This window comes from Mycetomoellerius zeteki, unplaced genomic scaffold, assembly GCF_001594055.1.
Source record: "Mycetomoellerius zeteki isolate Tzet28-1 unplaced genomic scaffold, Tzet1.0 scaffold155, whole genome shotgun sequence".
Taxonomy (NCBI): domain Eukaryota; kingdom Metazoa; phylum Arthropoda; class Insecta; order Hymenoptera; family Formicidae; genus Mycetomoellerius; species Mycetomoellerius zeteki.
This window is the reverse complement of record NW_017256500.1, coordinates 1,523,202-1,530,029: the sequence shown is the minus strand read 5'-3', so window position 1 is coordinate 1,530,029 and position 6,828 is coordinate 1,523,202. Positions and strand designations below refer to the sequence as shown.

Here is a 6,828-nt window from a genome sequence, read left to right as displayed (position 1 = left end):
GCAGTTTTGATTATTTATCGGAATTTGTTTAACAATGTGATTTTTTCGATATTTCTTTGCACTATCCTAGAGCAACAAAAAAGCAACAAAATCTGGTGCCTTTGTTTTTTTGATATCGCAGCTCTATATCCATTTTTTCATTATGGGGGGGTCCAGCTTTATATTAACCTGGACCCCCCCATTTTTTTTTTATTGCTGCTAAACGGTTGGAGCAACAAAATTCGCTCTAGAGCAACTAATTAGCAACAAAAGAGCACTAAATTTTTGACCTATCGCGAATTTGATTTTCGATGGTGGGGGGTCCAGGTTAATGGCGGTTCGTAAACTATTGATTTTTCTACAGTATTACCTTAATAATTTTACTTACATATAATAGAGTAATTAAAACAATTATATTAAAAATCACATAAACTATTACCAACTACACAGTAAAAAAATTTGTGTATTTGTGTTGAAAACGGTTCACTCACGTTTGTGTTAATAGTTTGTGTTGAATTTTTTAATATATTCGAGTGTTAATTTAACATAATGTGATTGTTATTTAAAGATTTTTTATGAAATTGATATTCAATGTTTCTTAGTGTCAAAATGACACAATTTATGAGTAAGTGAACAAATAACATAAAAATAATGCGTTTTAAAACGTAAATTCTAAGACAAATGACTGAAGTATGTGTTAATTTAACATATCATAAATATTAATCTTCTGAAAAAAAAAAATATTCCCACAGTATGTTTATAAAACTGTTTACAAACTAAGTCAATGTTATCTTTCTTTGTATTTATTCTCTTACATAATATTTGTGTTACCTTCTAACATATTCATCTTGTGTAAAATTAACTCTAAAATTAACTGTAAAAATTTTAGTGGATCGTTTGGGAAATGCGATTTATGTTAAATTCAACACATTTTTTCCAACTGTGTAGGAAATGACGATAATTTTCCTATTACCTCAAAAAAATTGATTTTTCTGAAAATGGACCTATTGAGATTTTTCGACATGAAGAATCTATCTCTTCATCTTCCAAAGAATCATCCAATCAGCAAAATTTAATTTTGAAAAATCCTAAAGACATAAAAAAGTTGGGTCAGAAAAAAAGATTTCTTGTTCTAATTTAATTGCCTTGTTAAATGTGTGTAAAGTTACGTTTACAATGACATTTTAAGGCGTGAAACTCAAACTTTAAGTCTTCTGAAATAGAGAAATATTCGCAGTATTCTTTCCTTAATCAAAAGAAAATTAAAAGAAATCGGAAACGTTGACTGCGTCTTGTCGAAATGACTGACATTGGAAAGGAAACAGTGGATTCATTAAAAGACAAGCTCAACCTCTGTAATATTAAAAGAAACAAGAGACAGCTTTTCCAGGAAAAGCGCAATCGCTTGAAAGAAATACCTAATAACGAGCCATCTTTACTGAAGCAGCCAGGTGACGCAAGGTACAAGAACGGTACTTCGGATCTTAATTATGAAGACAATCTCCGAGAAAACTTGCAAAAATGTATGCCGCAAAGCTCTGTTTCGATATTCGTAACACAAGTAAAAATTTAAATTTTTTATGTAATTAGAATTAAATTTATTATATCTTATATCAAGCGATAAATATCTCTTTTCGTTTTCTATTTATTTGAATTACTCAAAATGAAATCTATATTTAAAATTATATCTACCGGTTAATGAAATTTCCAGTTGCGATTGAAACATTTGCTATCAACATTATACATATACCTATATATAGACAAGTTGACGACATAGCGAATTTACACAGGCATCTTGCGGTTATGTATATCCTGTGTGCGTCAAAGGAAGGACGTAGACATAAGCATTGCTTCTAGAAAGTACGGATTTATATACCTACATTTTTTTTAATATCGTGATCGTAATATATTTTTTTAATATCGTAATATCGCAAAAGTGACACGCATGCTTAAGATAGAAGTCTTACAATACGTAGGAAATTCTATCGTGAATGTCAGAGAAAATGCTAACGCCGCGCTGCTGTAACTCATATTTCAGCATGCAAATCGGATGTGGTAAAATAATGGCACGTCTACTAACAAAAAGATAGTCATTATATTGCAAATGTTATGTTTCATTAATTATATATAAAATAACAGAAATAATATATATAAATATTGATAATATTATATGTATACTAATATATAGATTTATTCATTATTATGTATAAAATATTATATATATATTAAACGTTCATAAAATATCATATTAAAAAGTTTGTAAGTTTAATTATAATAATAATCAATATATACGTATACATTAGTTACAAATACTTAATAAACGCACGTGAAAAAGACATACTATAATACATTTATTCATTTTCATTTACTCATATCTCATTATTCGTTGTCGAAAAAAGATTCTAAAAATTTCGCAGAGATATTCTTATATCACATGACGAGAGTTTCATTCAAGAGAAATATTTTTCCATCTAGAGAGGCAAATATCTTGAAATATTTTCCAGCTGACGACGGTTTACATTAGCAACCGGAGCCTATCTTTATCCGGCGTTGTTACGCCCTCGGCATACCAAAGTTCCTTCGCCGTTCGTGGATTTATGCACGTGTTAACGATTGACATAATAATGCGACACGTGTGCGAAGCATGTGGTCTAGACGCAAGAGAGCGTAAGAGAACCCACCCATCACAGAAACTACGAGAACCAGTCGTCGACTAGCTAACTTTCGAGAGGATCATGTATGTATGAACGATATATGTGCAGAAGGCATAATTCGTGATATAAGACCAAAAAGAAAGTAAATCTTCACGTAAAAATAGAACGAAAAAGCAGTATAATATTTCTTCATATAAGACGTTGTTTTAACAAAACCGAATTTTAAATGTGAAATTTTTAACATGACCATCTATTAATCGTTTTTACTCGTAATAGCATCGACAATGTATCATAAATTTGCTATCTCTTTCTAATTTACTCTCTCTTAGTTTTCAATCTTTATCGAGTTATCGCAGTTATATGACACAACACGAAGTACACTTGCTTGCATTATCATATACAAGATCATATATTTCTACTGTAAGTAAATACAGTTGACAACAATTTCTTAATCATTATCATCCAGATAAACAAATGATATATAGAGATTAAAACAAATATTGAATGTAATTCTTTCTTATCATACATGTCAGCAATTTTTAATGTAATAAAAGTCAAATGATATTTTAGTAAGTAAATTTAGTAAGTAATTTAGAAAGTAAAAAGATGTTTTATTATTAACAATCACGTCTCTGCAAATATTTACTGACACAAGTACAAATAATGAATAATAGACAAACAGTGGCGCAGTCGAACTCAGCTGCGTCGCGCATCTTTTTAATAACATAATTTTTAATGAAAAGACTACAGTTTTTAATTTATCTGAGTGCAATTAATGTACATATTCGAAATAAAACTGTAAAAATTAGAGTTAATTTAGTCTATTGTATTATTTGTATTTCACTTGCTGCGATGTATGACTGAATATCGTAATACAAAGATAAAATACGATGCTTGCGTGCTCTATGCGCATCAAGGTCCCGTGGAGAATCAAAAACTCGTGAATTAATTTCGTCACTTAGAGTACAACTTTTTAATTTGCATATCTGATGAATGCGTTAATTAACTGCTTCGTTATCCAGCATAAAGGCAAACGTTAGAAAAATGTGGGATACGCTTTCGGGATTAGCTTCCAGAAAGCTCGTGGTGGAATAATAATTTAAACGATGAAATAATTATACGTGGGACGACATCCGATAAGGTGCGATCCAAGTTTCGACGTTATTTGCAGAACGTATATATTCCATTAACGTGACAACTTTGAACATTAGTTCAATCGAGATCGTTCGATGAGGTGTCGGCAAATTTGCATATCTGATCGTCATTTAATTAATCGCCATGTTGCATGATATGCGGCACGTTCCGGTTTAATGCAAAGTCTGCGACGGATTTATCACAATAAGATTTATCGGTTAAATGGACAAATGCCGTTTTACATGTAATTCGTTTTAAATGTAAAATATAGAGTTCCGTTGTAATCAAAAACTGCAAGCTAATTAATTTCTCAGATGCAAGCACGAGATGAATTGAGTTCTACATATTAAATGACGTCCTTCTAGATATGATTTTATCAAAGTATCTAACATATTCATCTCGTTGTGCTAACATTTTTTTATTACTTTAATATTTACATAATAAAATTGCCAAGTAAAAATAAAATAAAATAAAATAGTAGTTAACCTCCGCATTGAAGAGGAAAAAGATAGAAACGTTTGCATTTATTTTAACTTCGTTTGATAAGCACAATTGATTGCAAATTATATATCTTATTGAATTATGAATACATAATTTACGCTCCAATAATTAGTGCGGAAGTTCACATAAATATTTTCCTTGTATTAAAATTGGAATAATTTTTCCGACATGATATCATCACGCGTACTATTTAATTAACTATAAAGCTATAATATTTAAAAAATTATTTAACAGAGTATTTTTAAGAATATTTAAAATTAAAATTAATGTGAAAATTTATATCTGCTATCCCCGTAATCGTATCATAGCTACTCAGCATTATCGTAAAATCGCATTATAATAAAAGATTTTAAAGATGACATCAGGAAGTCATTATATATAATCATAAGCATGCGCTAATAATTCCTTTTTGTCTCTAAAAGAATACGGATAAATAATTAATTGAGAATTCAACTTATGTCGCAGCCAACGCATAATTACGAGCAGCAAGGCGTCGAGGCAGGTGCGTTTGATAGCTCGTTCTGCATCCATGAAGAAATTCATTGTAATGCATTGTTGCATTCACGAAACGAAATGTCAGAGTACTTACTTAACTTACCATGTAATTAAGTTAATTTAATTGTACATTTAAGTTAATTTAGTTATACATTTGATTATTCTAAATTTATTTACTTATCACAAAAGTTGAATTCAAAATAAGTAATAAAAACCAAAGTACTTAAAAATTTAATATATTTATTGTCTTACTTCATATTATTTTTTTCCATTTATTACTATTTATCTTATTTTATTGTGAGAGAATCATATTCGTGAATATACAGAACAATTTTTAAGCTTAAAATTGGAATGTACGAGATGACAACTTCGATATCTCAGCACAAGAATGCTTACTTCAGCAAGCAAAACATACGATGATTTGTCAAGTGAAGCGTTATGTCCCAGCAGGAGTTTCATCGAGAAATGATGAGAAAATAAACTTCCGCGCGACAAGATCCACTTGCAGGTTTGCGGTAGCGTGATACACGAGAAAATATATGATACGCCTCGTCGCAAACAGACGTGACGCAAATCTCACTTGGCGTCATAAGTTAATTGGCTAATTAGCAACGCCTTAAGTTGTGACGCCCGTGACAATGGCTTCACGTCTTGCCCTCGTCATTGTCTACGTCTTTGACGTATGAAACTTCGCTATCTGTTTTACATTATGTTGTAGTGATCTTCAGGATACAAGAATAGTCTCGTAAATTAAAATGACGTTTGAGATGCTCAACGCGTTTCAACACATTTCTGATGAACTAGAGATACAGAATTACGAATTGCGTGAAAATCGCGGAGATATGAAAAATTTTCGACTAATACACGTCTCGATAAGGTAACTGAAATCATCAATCATCCTCAGCTTCGAACTAGACATTAATCCTCACCAAGGCAAATGAAACGAAAAAAACATTAACGCGCCCGATGACTTAAGCGTGACCTTCGTCATGCTGCTCATTGAATTGCCCGACCGCCTACTTTCGTGCACTCGCAATGATCTCATCTCTGAATTCCGTCTGTGCTCCGGATTTTATTGTATAATATACATATGATATGAAGATTATGTTCAAAATGATTCTCCGACTGACAATGACGTAGTCAGATATCCCGGGTAGATTGATACAGCGATACCTTCCTCTTCGTAGACGAAGTTATAAGCTGATTTTTAGCAATATGTGCTTTTATGGAAATAATTCTTTTTGTATACACTCAGAGAGAAAGACAGTGGTAACAATTATAAAAGTGACAAACATACACATTTTACATGCAGAATTAATGTAAATAGTTGACTAAACTATTTTGTAGTTATTGCAAGTATAAAATAATTTATTCAACAATGTACCTTAATTTTATACATAAAATTTGTATAACTGTCATCTTTATAGTTTCTATCATAATGTTTTTCTTTGAGTATATATTACTTAATACAGTTCGTTATACATGTGTAGAATAAAGAATTATTATTAAATCTTAAAGACTGTACTCTCACAATAAAGAGCATACATTTTATCAGCGATTTCAATCTTCAACGTTACATAAACCTTAGTTCATATAAATAAATGAATTTTATTTTATGTCGAGGGAAAACACGATCGTCACGCAACAAAGTTTCAGATACCGTCTCGAGGCTGACTCATACTTGAGATACTAATTTCATTCCATTTTTTTTCCAAATAACAATCGCGGTGGTGTACAACCGCCAAACTTTTGAAAACACTTGTGAAAGGATCGATATTGTATCCGCAGTATTCCCTCATTGCATGCACACATCAAACTTTTCTCCGCGACGACGCGAAAAACGGGCGTGTCGTCACCGTCGCGTCGTCGTTCTCGCGATTCCTCGACGATGATTCGCGCTGGCAGAAAATCGGGCCGGCAAGTAGTGACTCACGGTTCACCTATATACCTACGGAGAGCAATCGCATCGACGGAAAAGCTTCGTTAAGACGAAGCAGGAGTTGCCCGCTTCGAGGAACGGCCGTGATTTATCGTTATGTCAAACACGGAGAGGCCGGCTGTCCGG

The 6,828-nt window shown here is 32.0% G+C and overlaps 1 protein-coding gene across 11 annotated transcripts in view; it reads right to left on the bottom strand.

Moving 5' to 3' along the window:
* C3G (C3G guanyl-nucleotide exchange factor) overlaps positions 1-6,828 on the bottom strand; it is an 81,742-nt gene that overhangs the window by 28,251 nt on the left and 46,663 nt on the right. The gene's annotated exons all lie outside the window — the stretch shown is intronic.